This window comes from Myxine glutinosa, chromosome 12 (genome assembly GCF_964187855.1).
Source record: "Myxine glutinosa chromosome 12, kmMyxGlut1.1, whole genome shotgun sequence".
NCBI classification, from domain to species: domain Eukaryota; kingdom Metazoa; phylum Chordata; class Myxini; order Myxiniformes; family Myxinidae; genus Myxine; species Myxine glutinosa.
Window position 1 is genome coordinate 96,506,887 of NC_136272.1, and position 17,514 is coordinate 96,524,400.

Here is a 17,514-nt window from a genome sequence, read left to right on the forward strand (position 1 = left end):
CATACACCCCATAAGCTATTGCTCCTTTGCCCCACACATGGGAAGGATGGTGGATTTGCCATCCCACCACATCGGGGGTCTCTCACTACCAATTTTACACATCAAATTTCAACAAATCAAAAATTTGCCAATCATCTGCCAATCACTGTACCATTACCAATCATCACTCTGCCAATCCTTTGCCAATCATCAAATTTCGCCTTTTTCTAATTTTGGGTCCAAAACACTAACCTCATCACCCAGTCGACTCACTAATACCTCTCGGTGCGCCAATTCCTGTCCAAAGCCCGGCTTCGTAAAGCCAAGCCATGAATGCTGGTTGTTCTGTGCCAGCGGCTGGGTGCGTCCCGCATTCGGTGCAGGGAAGGAGGTTTACCCGGGCCGAGATCCCACGCACCACCTCGGCGTGGAGCCATCCAATGTCCCGATCTCGACCTGCCGGCACGTCTCAACAAAACGTGGTCGCCATAACGACCCTTCCTATCGGGCTGCCAGCTCCGCCTAGTGGAGCACGGACGCGGCCGTTCAAAGCGAGGCCCAGCACGCACCGAGGGCCCGATTCGGCTATAAGTCGTTCTAAACTCTATCCCATCTAACGTCGATGCTTCACCTGGACGCTTACACCCCGCAGCCCGTTCCTTGCTCACACATCCAGCCGTTTCCATGCCCCTCGTACCTTTCCTTACACACCTCGGTACACCCATTCCACTCACAGCCTTGGTCACACACCTGACCACCGAACACTTTGGCACACATTCGTTGGTCGCACACCTCACCAAAACACCTCTTCGCGCCCCCTCCTCTGTCACCTCCTCTGTGACAATCACAGGTGTGCCCTCATTCGCACACCCAATCACGTGCCTCACCACCAACTCCAGCGTGCATTCCCACTCACGCTCTACCATTCCAGGTGTGCATCCTTCCATCCCAGGTGTACATCCTCGCTCACCTGTCACAACTAACTCACGCTCCTTGTCACTCTCACTACTTTCACCTCCATTCCTGACAGCGCACTCACCCTTACTCTTGACAGCGCACTCTTTCCCCATGCACCTGTCCGTCACACACCTTTCTCGCGCACACTCTCCCATTACACCCTCTGTAACACTCACCACAGGTGGACACTCTTCCTTACTTCTGACAGCGCACTCTTTCCTCATGCACCTGTCCGTCACACACCTTTCTCGCGCACACTCCTGCGCACACTCTCCGGTCACACCCTCTGTAGCACTCACCACACCACGCTTCCATGTGCTCCCTCGCACACGCGCTACGACCGACTCACTCCCGCCAGCACACTCACTCCTTGGCACGCACTTTTTCCTCACACACCCCAGAGTCGGACTTTCTTGCACACCTCCATTTTCGCACACCAGACCTGTCGCACACTTCACCAACGGCCTCTCACGAACACCCGGGTCCATCTCGACCCCCAAGCCTCTTAAATCACCTGGCGCATCATACGCACGACCATATTGGTCACCACTTACACCGGGTCCTCTTCCTCTTCGCTTCTCCTCCATCACCTGCGAATCCCTCATCCGGTTAATGAGCACATCATCACGATCCAAACACAGACTTTGGACCAATTCTTTTATCTCCTCTTTTATCTCTTTCTTATCCCCTCTCCGTCGCTTCTTAATTTCGCTCATCCCTTCTTCCACTTCTTCTAATTTGTGCTTCACCTCTTTTATTCCCCGGTACGTCTCCTCAAGCTCGTCCTCCAAGGCTACCTTGACCGTTTCCATGTGCGTCCTCACCTGCCGGTCCTTCGTCTCCATTACCTCTACCACCTCGTCCAACCTCGTTGTCAGTCCCTCACGTACTATCTGACATTCCCTCTTTGTCGCTATTAAGTCATCTTTTAGTTCTTTCTGTGTCGCCTTTAAACCTCCTAATACCGCAGTGTTCCTTTGAACCTGCTCCACTAACTCCGTCTGTCCCACCGTCAGCTGCTCCACCTCCTGCGTCAGGTCCTCTATGCCCCCTTGTAACTTTACAGTCCCCTTTCTCACCTCCTTCTCCATGTGCTCCTCACAGTGCCTCACCTCCTCGCGCACTCCTCCGACCTCCTCACTCACTCCTCTTCTGATCTCCTCTCCCATCACTTGCATCTCCTGCCCAGATGCCACCCTCATCTGCTCCATTTCCTCCCTGTGAGCATCCAGTTTGGTTTCTACCCCCATTCTGACCCCCTCTATCTGCTGCCCCATTTGGTTAACTTCCCTTTCCGCTTGGTCCCTCATGTCCCTCAATTTGCCTTCCATGGTGTTTTCTAACCCCTCTAACCCTTTTTGCATCCCTTCCATTTGATTCTCTTGAGCGGCCATTCTGTTTTCTACCCCCGTTAACCCAGTTTTCACTCCCTCTATCTGATTCTCCTGGGCAGCCATTCTATTTTCTACCCCCTCTAACCCATTTCTCACCTCTTTTATCCCATTGTCTAACCCCTCAAAATTTTTGTCTAACTTCCCAATTTTCTTGTCTAACTCCTCAAAATTATTGTCTAACTTCCCAATTTTCTTGTCTAACTCCTCAAAATTATTGTCTAACTTCTCACCGGTACCCCTTGCTTCGTCCCTCATTACCCCCAATTGCTCACTCCGAGCCCTCGCTTCGTCCCTCATTACCCCCAATTGCTCACTCCGAGCCCTCGCTTCGTCCCTCATTACCCCCATTTGGTTTTCCAATCGCTCACTATTCTTTTCCACAAGGGCCGTCATTTGTATAAAAAAAAGTTCCAATCTTCCCAGCGGCGCTACTTCGGTCGCGGGCACGGTGACCAGCGAGGCGCCTTTTTGCGCGCCTGAAGCATCGTGCGCGAGAGCGCCATTTTGTGCACCTGCTACCCCCGCTGTTTCGCTCTCCTCATGTCCCTCATGTCCCTCAATTTGGTCCTGGACCGACCCTGCCTCACTCTTCCCTACCGGACCCCAGCCGTCTTGATCCGCCATAGCGCGACTTGCAAAATTCGAGTTTTTATTTTTTATTTTCGTAAAACAAATTGAAATTTCGCCGTTATAATTTCGCGCGGGAAACGCGCTCCGAATCGATTCGGTCGAGCGCCGTACGCGCTCCGGCTCGATTTTCCCTCCCAAAATTTGGGCCTAACTAATTTAGTCCCGGGTTCGAATTCCACTCCTCGACACCAATTGTTACAGACGTGGCTTGGATGTTATTTACCGAGCGGTTTTATGGTATGACCACGTCTGCACAAGTTACCCGATTGTGCCCGAACGTTGACTAGTCGCGTTACGCTGGCTCAATAAGAAAAAGAAGACACCCGGCTGGATTACAATAACACAATACGACACCAAGGGTTCAGTTCTCAAGACCTCCGGAGGAGATTATATTCGTACGGAAAGGTCAGATTACAGGGGCTAGAGTTATAATCACAGAAAGACAGGCACTTAGACACACTCTTATATTAACCCCGGACAGACTACAGACAAACGGGACAAGGCTGACTCACACGGGGGTTGATGAAAAGGACAGCGGGTATCGATGGCTCAAGGTGCACTCTTGGCTCAAAGCAGGGTCCAGTACGGTCCGGTCCGGTCCAAAGATGCGGGGAGGTATCGTCGCGCTGGGGGTGGCGGTGGCTTCTCTCTCCAAGCTGAGGCGCATCTGACGTCACATCCGGCGCGGGGCCGCGTATATCCGGCGGGGAGCGACACGCCCTCGGCTCGTTAGCTCCGCCTCGTGGAATCGGCACGTTGCTTCTCATTGGGTGCGTGGGGGGGTTACTGGCTCCGCCCCTGACGAGGAGCTGACAGCCAGCCCCTTCGGGGTAACGCCGTGGAGCGTATGGTCATGGCGGGTAACCGAGCCGGTGTGAGGACGCACACTCCCCGCCCCTCTGTTGTTGTAGTCGTAGTTGTAGTTGTAATTGTTGTTGTAATTGTTGTTGTTGTTGTTGTTTGGGGAAGAAGATGGGAGGAGGTATGGGAAAGGTCCTAAACTCACTACTGATGCCATATAATCACATTCTGGTGCAACGAAGAGTCATAATTAATGGAAACGAGGCCTTAACTGACATAGATTAAGAATAACTAGGAAGATGTCCGAAAGTTGGCTACGTGTGGTGCGGTGGACCTGGGCACGACATTTAATGGGGGAATAAGGGGAAGGTCGGCTCTACTGATTGTTATTTACATGCAATGGGACTAGGGAATGGGGGATTGGGGAAAGTTGGGGAGTATTGGAGAAAATAGGGGAATATTTACAAGCGGATATGGAGGCCAAATTCCATATTCGCAACAATATATATATATATTGTTGCGGAGATGAGGACTGTATTTTTTTGATTGTGTGCTGTATTATTATTATTATTGTTTATTCTGCGCCCCCCTACCTCCGGAGCTGTGTAAAGGTGAAAGGGCATCCCATAATTAGTCCACAAGCATACACGTCAGCCAATAATAGAATACCCCTGTTTGATAGTTATCTCTTATTCTGTGTTTTAGAGTAAGGCTGTGTCTCCCATTAATTGAAGTACTCCATTGCACCAGTGAAAGAGAATAGATCCCCTTTCATTCCCATCCCCAAAATCTCCATTTCCTTTTACATCCCCTCTCGTGATTGCCAACCCTCGATTGCCAATTACCTCCCCTCCAATAACCGCCATTGACCACGAGGCAGGGTCGGAGAAGAAAGGCGTGTCTCCACCTCGTCATAGAGGGGAAGAGGGGCGTGCCCGCCCGTCGTCATCAAGGGCGGAGCGAGAGGGTCGCGTGACCAACCAGGGCCGAGGTGAGCACACCGATGGGCGTGTCAGGAAGGCCGGCGGCTTGATCGCTGGAGGCGCTATAACAGGCGCGCACGCAAGAAGCGAGTGAGTCGTGAGTTGGTCGTCAGTGGAGGGTCAGTCAGTGGTTGCGTTGGTTGCGGTAAGAAGTCGGTGGTGAGAAGTGGTGGCGTTGAGTGGTCAGTGGTTGCGTTGGTTGCGTTGAGTTGTCGGTGGTGAGGAGACACCAGGGCCAAGAGAGAGAAGGTTCAAGGTCAATTACCAGCAGTTGCGCCAGAGACGGCAGACGCGCCCTGAGGTGAGCCAGAGAAGCAGCTTTGGCTCCACAAGCAGCGTTGACTCCACCAGGCAGCTTCAACCCGTTACCCCGCGGGGACCAGATAGCGGTGGCACCGGTGGCCGTCGAGGTCCAGCCGACGTCCCGTGCGGGATCAAGCCCGAACCATCTGCCCCAGCTGAACCTTCCCATTCCTCCTTCCAGCATTCATTCCTGCCATTCCATCCTTCTTGTGTACGTGAGTTTGTTCTGTTTGTTCTGTCCTGGGTTAATTAAGTCTGTATAAGCTAGTATTTTCACTGTGTCACCTGCGTCTTATGTGCTTGTAAATAAACGTGACTGCTTTCTTTTTGCTTATGTGTGTAAATAGTAAATAAATCTAGTAGTATTTCCAAACCTTCCTTTGCCTTCGTCTTCCTCTTTGCATTCGTCGTTTTAGTCTTTTCCCTCATTGAGCAGCCGCGGTGCGATCCGGCCAACGTTTGGGTGGAATCGGGTTCTAATCGGGGAATAACTGTTCGGTCGCGGAGCCTTCGCTCGGCAAAGTAACATCTAAACCGCGATCAGTAACAATATATATATATATATATATATATATATATATATATATATATATATATATATATATGTTGTCGTGTGACTCCCCCTCGCTTAAGACTGGGAATATCATGAATATCAATCGAGCGTTAATGAGGCGACGATCAATGGCGGACTTCACTCTATATGTGCGGGAGGAAGAAAGAAAAGAAGAAGCAGAAATTTACCTGACGGTCCACGCGCAGTCTTCAACCCTGCAAATAGTTAAACTCACACAAACGGAATTAAAGTTGTTTGAGAAAATAATACAAGGGTTTATTCAACGAAATGCCGGGACAAGGAAACGCGACGATAAATAAATAATATTCCTAAATCGGGACGTCCCCACACCTCACTTCAAATACAGGACAAATGGAAAGATAAATAAAGCAAACGTTGTGTTTGTGGGTGCTGGCTTACACTACTCACAATAAGTTAGGGATATTGTGGGAGTGAGTTAATCTTTCTTTGTAGGGTTCAGTGTTATGGTATTGAAATCAAGAATGCTGTGTTTTTTCACACTCATTAATAACCATAGAATTAGGACCAACAACTTTTTTCAACATAATTAATACACAAAATCAACCACACCGAAGAACCTACCAATATCCCTAACCTATTGTGAGTAGTGTATCTCTGTCTCGGTGCAGCATCCGTCAGGAATCGTTAGGCCATTCAGGCTCCCTCAGGCTCCGGTGTTGGTGCGAAGCAGGCCTCCCCGTTCACCAGGCCTCGATGCGTCCTTGTTCGCGCTCCACTAGGCCAACGTACGCCGCTGCACGGCAAGCCTTGTTTGCACGCTCGGTCCCGTACGCGAACGCAGGTAAGGAGGTAAGAACGCGTCGATGCTCCACCGTCTGTCATCGCCCAACAAGCCAAAGTCCAAATGGGAAGAGGTCCAATGCACGGAAAGAAGAGAAGAGGAAGAGTATGTCCAGGGCAAACAGGAGCTCCAAGCGCAAAATACAGTTCCAACGAGAGTGCAGAGGGAGAGACCCAAAATACCGGCGAGCGAGTCGTTTCACCGATCGTCTCATGACGTCAGCTCTCTTCCCCTCCAACCAGTGCATCGCTTCTTCGTAGTCTTTCACACCCTCCTCACGTCACCGGCGCTTCTCCTCCAATCAGCGCGTCGCTTCTTGCACGTCTTTCGCACCTTCCGCACTGATTGGCCGAGCGCTTCGCACCTTTGTTGTTATGCCATCTGTCGGTGGCCAATCAGTGTGTCGCTCCTTCCACCTTCCTTCCACAATCACGGGGAAGCTTCCTGCCCCTCCCCTGACCAATCACAGTCCTTCTGGGCGTGGCTATTTCCTGTCTGTTCGATGTTTGCCTGCCATGCCGCTGTAGTGCGCGGTTGCTTCCGGTCTGTTCTTCCGGTCAGTTATTGTGGCGGAGGGGGGATTTAATGAATGTGTGTGCGCTAATGGGCCTAACCAATGTATATGAGTGCATTGCCATACGGGACACCGGAATGATAACCAGGTCTGACACACAGGGGAACTAGCATAATCCCTACTCTACCAGTCTACCTATCACACGATCATCCTTGTATGATCACAGATATAGTGCATTCAGAAAGTATTCAGACCCCTTCACTTTTTTCACATTTTGTTATGTTGCAGTCTTATGCTGAAATCGTTTAAATTCATTTTTTCCCTCATCAATCTCCACTCAATACCCCATAATGTCAAAAAAGAAAACAGGATTTTAGAAAGTTTTGCAAATCTATTCAAAAGAAAAAAACTGAAATATCACATTTACATAAGTATTCATACCCTTTGCTATGACACCTGAAATTTAGCTCAGGTGCCTCCCATTTCTCTTGATCATCTTTGAGATGTTTCTACACCTTGATTGGAGTCCACCTGTGGTAAATTCAATTGATTGGACATGATTTGGAAAGACACACACCTGTTTATATAAGGTCTCACAGCTGACAATGCATATCAGAGCAAAAACCAAGCCATGAGGTCGAAAGAACTGCCTGCAGAGCTCAGAGACAGGATTGTGTCGAGGCACAGATCTGGGGAAGCCTACAAAAAAATTTCTGCTGCATTGAAGGTTCCCAAGAGCACAGTGGCCTCCATAATTCTTAAATGGAAGAAGTTTGGAACAACCAGGACTCTTCCAAGAGCTGGCTGCCTGGCCAAACTGAGCAATCGGGGGAGAAGGGCCTTGGTAAGAGAGGTGACCAAGAACCCGATGGTCACTCTGGCTGAGTTCCAGAGATCCTGTGTGGAGATGGGACAAACTTCCAGAAGGACAACCATCACTGCAACATTCCACCGATCTGGGCTTTATGGCAGAGTGGCCAGACGGAAGCCTCTCCTCAGTGAAAGACACATGAAAGCCCGCTAGCTTGGAGTTTGCAAAAAAGCACCTAAAGCACTCAGACTGTGAGAAACAAGATTCTGTATATATACACACACACACGCAAGTATAATTTACTGCAAGTATCCTATCCAGGTTCCTCTTGATGACTCAATCTTTGCTCTTTATTTCTGGATCCATCTGATGACTCCAATGCAGTATTTGGTTGTCCGTTTCATTATGTGTATGTGTTTCTATTGTTATGTCTGTGGGGTAGGCAGTGATATGTGGAGTCAGTCAGTAGATTTTTGTAGGTATCATGCTCCAGATGTCGAATAAGAACCATCACCATGTAATAAGTTTTGTTTAGCCGAATGTCGGAGTAAGGTGTATCTTCATCTCCAGTACGAGAAATGGGGCATGTTAACTAGTATAGGGATTATGTTAATTCCCCTGTTCGTCAAACCTCAGTAATTTATCCTTTATCTCCTTTGGCACCGCACCATAGACACTAGTGAAGAAATGCCCATTAATTAAACAATAAATAATAATAAAACCAACCGGAAGCCAGTTCTGAGCACGGCCATTTGGACATCGCCACAGAAAACAGGCAGGCCGAAGACACGCCCCGAGGAGCCGTGATTGGCCAGGGCGGAGCATGAAGCTACCCGCTGATTGGTGGAGTGAAGGCCGAGGAGGAAGCAGAGCGCCGATTGGCATGGATCACCGATGTCAGAGGCGAGCAAGAAGCGGCGCACTGATTGGTGGAGAAGCGCTGATGACGGTCACGACTCGACGTTAAAATAACTCGAGGACCGACATTTCCTTCTTCTTGCCCTCCTCTCTTGCCTTCTCTCTCGCTTGCCCCTCACTCCTTCCTCTGCCATCGACTCTCTCTCTTGGTTCCGGACTGTGGGGGAAGACGGTTGTGCATGGACGAAGGGCTCCAGGAAGCGCTTGGACCGGCCGTGTTTGGAGACGCCACTGGGAACTGCGGTTCTCCGTGCAGAAGACGGGTGGACGAAGCCAGGCACGGCTGAAGGAGCGCCCTGCACACGGCCCGTTCGCCTCGCGCGGGAGGCCTTCATCAAGGCCAAGTGAAGCCGAGTGAGGCCTGTTTTGCGCGAACGCAACGTCGCCAGCGCCCCAGACAATTTTGACGACCTGACGAGACCTCACCAGTGATCGGAGCTAAGTTACACACCACACAATTATTTTCAGTTATCTTTTCCCTTTGTCTGTGTACAAGTCTGATGAGGGAGCGCTCCATATATGGAATTTAGTTTAACGTCGTGGTTTTCTTGTTTTCGGCATCCGTTTTAATAAATCCTTTTGTTATTTTCCCTGTACATTTTTAAACCCAGTTTTTGTTCGAGTTATTTTCTGCAGGTTTGAGGACTGTGGCGGGACCACAGGTAAGCTCTTCGGCTTCCTCTTCTTCTTTCTTCCTCCGGCACAAATAGTAAAATCTGCATTTGGGCATCGCCTCCGAGTTAAAGCTTACTATTGGCCATCTGTGACTCTCCTGGTGTTAACTGGGAGGGAATCACACGACAATATATATATATATATATATATATATATATATATATATATATATATATATATATATATATATATATATATATATATACTGGTGGGGACACCCGTGGGAATCCCACGGGCATGGACATGTGTGACATTTCGACATATTGAGTTAGATGCTGCATATCGAGTTAGTTAGATGGTTACTGCCAATTTATCAGATCCACAAATAATGTAATCTACACAATGTATTTACTTCTGATAACATATGAATGATAACATACTGGGAAATACAGTTTGAAATGTGTGACTATATCTCATGTAAAATGTGACTTCAAGAGCTCAAATCCTCTCCCTCCCCGCCACCATCCCTCACACTGCACAAGGGAGTGGATCACCCACAGGGGAGTGGGTCACACACACACACACCTCGTTTTTTCATTTCTGTTCCTCACAATTCTGTATCTCTCTTATTCACACAGACACACACACACATATATATATATATATATATATATATATATATATATATATATATATATATATATATATATATACAGTCACGTGAAAAAGTAAGTACACTCCATGTAAAGTTTTGATTTTTTCAACATATTTCAACATACAGCTATTTGATCTTCATTTAAACAATATTGATAGATAAAGGTGATATAATATAACAAATATCATGAAACATTTACATTTTGTAGTCCATTGTATAATTTAAATAAACATAAATGCAAATTTCGCATGTGGAAAACGTAAGTACACCCTTGGCTCTAATAGGTGGTGTTTCCCCCTTTGGCAGATAACGTGAGTGACTCACAAACGTGAGTGGCGACACGTAAAGGATGCTCCGCCCTTCTCCCCACGTGCAGAGTACCTAATTGCAACTTGTTATTGTGACTACGTCTAAAGAATGAAACATTCTGACGAAATAAAGAATGTAGCTCAAATGTAAAAAAAAAGTCCAGTCCATTGGAAAAAAAAGTCTTTTGGGCGGTGTATAAGAACATAACATTGCACCTTTGTGTCCCACAAAAACCAAAGTTACTCTTTTACTTGCAGCATACAAAATGACATTTTAAAAATTAAACATTTCAAATAAACTTATTTAAAGTGTACGTGGCCATAACGAATAAAATATCTCTTGGTAATCTCCTGTCTGTGTTTATTAACTCAATTGGACTACCGTACAGTTGAGTTCATCACATACTGAACCCTCCGGCGTCCGGCGTCCGTTAACTTTTCGACGTTAACACTCCAGCGTCCACAAATATCAACCGATTCTGATCAAGCTTGACATGCAGCATCCTTACCCCAAGGACCAGGTTGGTATTACATTTCAGCCCGATCCGTTGAAAAATGGCGGATGGAGGCGACCATTTTGTTTTTGGTCATGAAAACGACGTTAACACTAGCGTCCACAAATATTAACAGATTTTGATCAAACTTAGAATGTTTAACCCTTACCACACACGGTAGGTTGCTATTGCATCCCAACTCGATCCGTCACAAAATGGCCGCCATAGGCCGCCATATTGTTTTCAGCTCCGAAACGACGTTAAGACTTTAACGTCCACAAATATTTATGGATTTTGATCAAACTTCGTGTGTGAGACTCTTACCACACAAGGTAGGTTGCTATCGCATGTCAACCCGATGTCACAAAATGTCCGCCATAGGCCGGCATATTTTTTCAGCTCTGAAACGATGTTAACAATCTAGCGTCCACATATATTGACGAATTTTCATCAAACTTGGCATGTGAGACCCGACCTACTTTAAGTTGTCCAGTCAGTTCAGTTGAGTTCTGCTTCCCTGGAAGCTCTAGTTTATTTATTTTACACTTGTGATTACATGTCCATGCACACATGAAATGGAGTTTGTTTATCAATCCTGGATGTGAGAACACAATTCAGCCTTGAAAACTCGTGCGAAAAAAACAAAACATCGATGGAATGAATAGTGTTGTTTAAACAGGATTACCGGTACCTTTACTTCTGTATAATAATGATGAATGAAATTAGAATGAAGAAATATCTGTCGGCAATTTCCCATCTGTGGCGACACGTGAACGAAGCTGTGCCCCTCTCCCCACATTATTGTGACGACGTATAAATTAAATATTTCATCGTGACTGTCATCAAATGGAAAAGTCCGCCACGAATTTTTAATATGTCTCGGTATTTTCCTGTTATTTTAGGCGGTGTATGACAGACCGTGCCGCAAATTTCTAAAATGTCTCAGCGATTTCCCATGTGTGCGTGAATTTTCTCAATTATTGCTGCCACCGAGTCTAAAACCATCGATAAAAATGAAATCAGATGGTGAGTTAGTGTGGAGATAAAGTTGTGAGAGAGTGTCAATGGGCTTCCCTGTTATAGGCCTTTGAAAATTCATTTCGTTCTATAAACAGTAACTTTCATCGAATTTTCTTCCCGTTTTTTTTTCAACCGAGTCTAAAACCATGTTAGAGACTGTGAAAAATGAAATGAGAAATCGGAAAAAGTAAGTACACCCCATGTAAAGTTTTGACTTTTTCAACATATTTCAACATACAGCTATTTGATCTTCATTTCAACAATACTAAGAGATAAAGGTGATATAATATAACAATTATCATGAAACATTTACATTTTGTAGTCCATTGTATAATTTAAATAAACATAAATGCAAATTTCGCATGTGGGAAAAGTAAGTACACCCTTGGCTCTAATAGGTGGTATTGCCCCCTTTGGCAGAAACAACCTCAAGGAGGCGTTTCTTATAACTGTCTACCAGTCTCTGACATCGACTGGGATAAATTTTTGCCCACTCCTTCATGCAGAATTCTTTCAGCTGTGCGATGTTTGAGGGGTTTCTTGTATGCACAGCTCGTTTCAAATCCTGCCACAACATCTCGATGGGATTTAGATCCGGGCTTTGACTTGGCCATTCCAAAACCCTCCATTTCTTTCTTTTCAGCCATTCCTTGGTGGATTTACTGGTATGTTTAGGGTTATTGTCATGTTGCAAGGTCCACCTTCGGGTGAGCTTCAACTTTCCGACAGATGGCCTCACATTATCCTCAAGCACCCTCTGGTACAATGAAGAATTCATAGTGGATTCTATGATGGTGAGCTGCCCAGGCCCTGATGCAGCAAAGCTGCCCCAAACCATAATATTTCCACCACCATGCTTTACTGTTGGTATCAGGTTCTTGTGGACAAATGCTGTCTTTGGTTTTCGCCAAACATGTCTTCTGGTACTGTATACTGAATCGAGGCTCGTGAAAGAGCTAACATTTACTTCACAAACAAATCAACCACACAAACAAAACACATAAAAAGAGGGAGCGGGAGACAAGCTGGGGAGAGAAGGGGAAGCACACAAACACAACATTTGAGAGCAGGGAGATGTGTGGGAGGGAGAGGGCTTGGGGGGAGGAGGCGTGGGAAGGGGGGGGGGGGTAGAAGTATAAAACACAAGGACACCAAGGACTTCCAGGTCAGAAGTTGGTATTTCAACAAAGTGGAATTGGGGTGAAATTAGAGGGGGTAGAAAAGATCAAGGTTTTGGATGGGGGAAGATAAGAGATGGTGGTGAACAGCTGTTTTAAAGACCTGGAGGGTGGAGTGGGATTGAAGAGAGTGAGGGTGTTTGTTCCAGAGGCGGGAGAAAAGAGGAATGAAGGAGTGAAGGTGAGCAGAGAGTCTTGATTTTGGCAGTTTAACCATAAGAGGGTTGCAGGCAGATCTTGTGCGACCTGTAGGAATATTTGCGTGACAGAGCCCAGAGAGAGAGCTGGGGGGGGGCAAGGCCAGAGAGGAGTCGGTAGAAGACAGAAAGACCACCAACCTGCCTGCGGTGAGTGAGTGAGAGACCCTTGGAGTTAGCTTCATCGCGGGAGATTCCAATGATTCTGAATGCTTTGGTTTCAACAGCGTGAAGACGAGCTAGGTGTGAGGCAGGAGCACCAGCCCAGAGGGGAGAGCAGTATTCCATTGAGCTGCGGATGAAAGCCTTGTATGTGGTGAGGAGCTCAGGTGTGCCAAGGAAGGACTTCGCACGACGGAGGATGCCCAGTCGGTGACTGGCTTTGGAGGCCAGATTTGAAATGTAGTTTTCCCAGGAAAGATCATGGCAGATAGTGAGACCCAAAAGCTTGAGTGACAGAACTTCTTGGAGAGGATTATTCAGAAAGTGGATGGGAGGGTTGTCCAGTCGGTCTTTTCGGTGAGACATCATAAGAGTGTGAGATTTGTCAGGATTGAAAGACATGTTCCACTTGTTTGCCCAGTCTGTGATTTTGTCCAGGTCTGCAGAGAGTGAGGAGGCTGCAGACTGCCGATCTGAGGGATGAAGAATGGAGCAACAGAGAGTAGAGTCATCAGCAAAGAGATAGAGAGGATTTTCAAGAGAGTCAGAGAGATCATTGATAAACCACCTTTAGAGGCCATTTTTCCCCGCAAGCGGGGGTTGGCCTTTTTCGGGGACCGTGGTTGTTGTTGTTTTTTGGTCCCCTTTTTGAAGCAATGTTTTACTCCCGGATGCCCTTCCTGCTGCCAACCCTTTTTGTCGCCTTTTTATGACAAACAGGGAATTACCAGTGAACTGGTATTCAATTTGCCGACCTCGGAAGGATGACAGGCTGAGTCAACCCCCCTGGCTTTAATTCAGCGATCGACCAGGATTCGAACCCAGGATCCTAGGATCCTAAGCTGGCACCCTAGCCGCTAGCCCAACACCAGAGAGATCATTGATGAAGACCAGAAAAAGCACAGGGCCCAGAACACTGCCTTGGGGAACTCCAGCCTGAACAGGAAGAGGAGATGAGAGAAACCCATTCAGGGCCACACGTTGACTACGACTAGAGAGGAAGTCCGCCAGGCATGCGTGGAGATTTCCATGGATACCAAAAGGAGAGTTTGGTGAGCAGAGTGGGGTGCCAGACCGTATCGAAGGCACGTGATATGTCAAGGGAGACAGCTCTAATTTCCTGTTTGGCATTGAGGACCTCCATCCATTGTTGAGAAAGCAGAAGCAGCATGTCCAAAGCAGAGTGACCAGGTCTGAAACCAAATTGATGATCAGAGATCAAGCCATTGGAGAAGAGGAAAGATTTCATATCTGAAGCAATGATGGATTCCATGACTTTGCTGATAATTGGGAGAAGGCTAATTGGTCTGCAGTTGCTGGGATCTGTTCTTGTACCTTTTTTGTGCAAAGCGGTGATGTTGGCAGATTTCCAAGCAGATGGCAGATGACCTTGAGCAAAAGAGAGGGTGAAGAGAACAGAGAGAGGGAGTGAAAGAGCGGAAGAACAGGATTTTAGGACCCGTGGGCTGATGCCGTCAGGTCCAGTTGCAGAATCAGAGTCGAGGGTTGACAGAAACTTTTCCACCTTGTCAGGAGGAAAGGACACAGAGTCCAGGCGCAGCTGGGTACGACTGGGTACAGTGGGTACAGAGAGGGATGGGTTTGGGACACAAGATTTAGAGGCAAACAGAGTTGAGGCATTCAGCTTTTTCACTTGCGGAGTCAGCCGTGTAGCCGTTTGAGGTGAGGGAGGGGATGGAGGAGGAACAAACACCAGAAACAGATTTGACCAGACGCCACCAGGATTTGGAAGCGGGAGACAGATAATAGAGTTCGGTCCTGAGAACGGAGAGATATTGTTTCCTTGCTCTCCTGAGGGTGGACACACACTTGTTTCGGGGTTTGTGAAAGGAAATGAGATTTCCTTCCGTTGGATTTGCTTTCCAGGAGACGAAAGCAAGTCGTTTCTGAGCAATAGCCTCACCATAGGAATCCGTGTACCATGGACGGGAGGAAGGGTATGACAACTGAAGACGAGATGGGATAAATCTGTGCATGAGAGAGCAATTTACTTTGGAAGAATTCCCAGGATGAGTTGATGTCAGAGGCGGTAGAGATGGGAGACCAGTCCTGATGATTGATGGCTGCTTGAAGATCGTGCCAGTTGGCCTGAGTGAAATGCCAGACTCGTCAACGCTGAGGTGGCTCTCTGAGAATGGTCAGAGAGATGTCCACTTTAACAAACACATGATCAGATGAGCCGATTGGAGCAGAAGAAGAGCAGCAGACATTTTCAGGGAAGTTAGTCATAACCAAGTCCAGAAGAGAAGATGCTCCGTTAACTGTGATCCGGGTCGGGAAATTGACAGATTGTGTCAGTCCCAGTGAGTCACAGAAGTCCTTTGCTGAAGAGCCATGGCTGGTGAGAGAGGCACCCACACCCAGCCAACTGGCATGGTGACAATTGAAATCACCACATATGAGGAAGAGAGAGTTGGGATGGGTAGATAGAAGTTGGTCCATATTATCAGACAGCGAGATGTAGATGGAGTCATCACTGTTTGGTGGACGGTACAACACACACACGATGTTCTCATCATTTGCACCTGAGCTGGTGCACCTGATTCTAATTTTAGGTATTTGAAGTGGTGATATATGTCGGGGTGTACTTACTTTTTCCACATGCGAAATTTGCATTTATGTTTATTACCTTCGCAAAAGCGGAAGGTTATGTTTTGATCGCTGTGTATTTATTTGTATGTCTGTGTGTGTGTATGTTAATCGCATAACTCAAAAAGTATTCAACCGAATTGCATGAAATTTGGTGGGATGATTGGTTATTATACGGGACACATTTGATTAGATTTTGGGAAACAGATTTGCTCAAATTCTGACTATTTTTAACTCGATCGTATTTCACTCAAAGTTATGAGCGACTGAAGAAGAAGATGTCCATCCAGGACGTCATCACTATAACGCGATCTCCCGCGATCATTTCAACCTCAAAAAAAATTATAATTGCAGATTTGACAATAGATGAGGCATATTAACAAACGAATGAAACAGATTTGCTCAAATTCTGACTATTTTTAACTCGATCGTATTTCACTCAAAGTTATGCGCGACTGAAGAAGAAGATGTCCATCCAGGACGTCATCACTATAACGCAATCTCCCGCGATCATTTCAACCTCAAAAAAAATTATAATTGCAGATTTGTCAAGAGATGAGGCATATTAACAAACGAATGAAACAGATTTGCTCAAATTCTGACTATTTTTAACTCGATCGTATTTCACTCAAAGTTATGAGCGACTGAAGAAGAGGATGTCCATCCAAGACGTCATCACTATAACGCGATCTCCCGCAATCATTTCAACCTCAAATGAAATTCAAATTGCAGATTTGTCAATCGGGGAGGCATATTAACAGACGAATGAAACAGATTTGCTCAAATTCTGATTTTTAAAAATCGATCGCATTTCACATAAAGTTTCACATCGCATACACTCCCATGCCAAGTACAGAACAGTAGCTGCGGCGAAGGTATGCGCTCTACCGAGTGCCCGGATTCTAGTTTAAATTATGCAATGGACTACAAAATGTAAATGTTTCATGATATTTGTTATATTATATCACCTTTATCTATCAATATTGTTGAAATGAAGATCAAATAGCTGTATGTTGAAATATGTTGAAAAAGTCAAAACTTTACATGGGGTGTACTTACTTTTTCACGTGACTGTATATGCATACATATGCATACACAAGAGCTGGAAGTCTGAGGTACAAATATCACGAGAGAAAAATACAAAATAAAAGGAAGCCTTTTATTCTTGCACTCATTGAAAGAGCTAAATTGAAGCAGTATTATAATTTCCCTGAAGGTTTGGATGAATTTAAGGCAACCTTTACTTAATAATTATAAATTTCCCAAAGGTGTGAATTATTTTGAAGCACTTTTTATGGAATCTATTATCTCCAACAGCATGTCCATGTTTCAGGTGGGGAAGAGACAGGCAGCATTTGCCTATTAAATATACTGTTGCGGATCTCGGGTTCGTCGACGTACTAAGGGGGGTTTATGCCCCGCTCCCCCTCAGACTCCAGGTCCACTGAGGCCGCCGTCCACGACTAAGTTTGTGGTTGACGGATTGCTAAGCAATTCCGATCGCCAATTTCCCAGCTACGCATCGAAGAGTTTACTGGTCAATATTCCCAAATACCTTCAAGACACGTGACCGAAGACGGTGGTCGAAATTCTCGCTTTCACACACCTT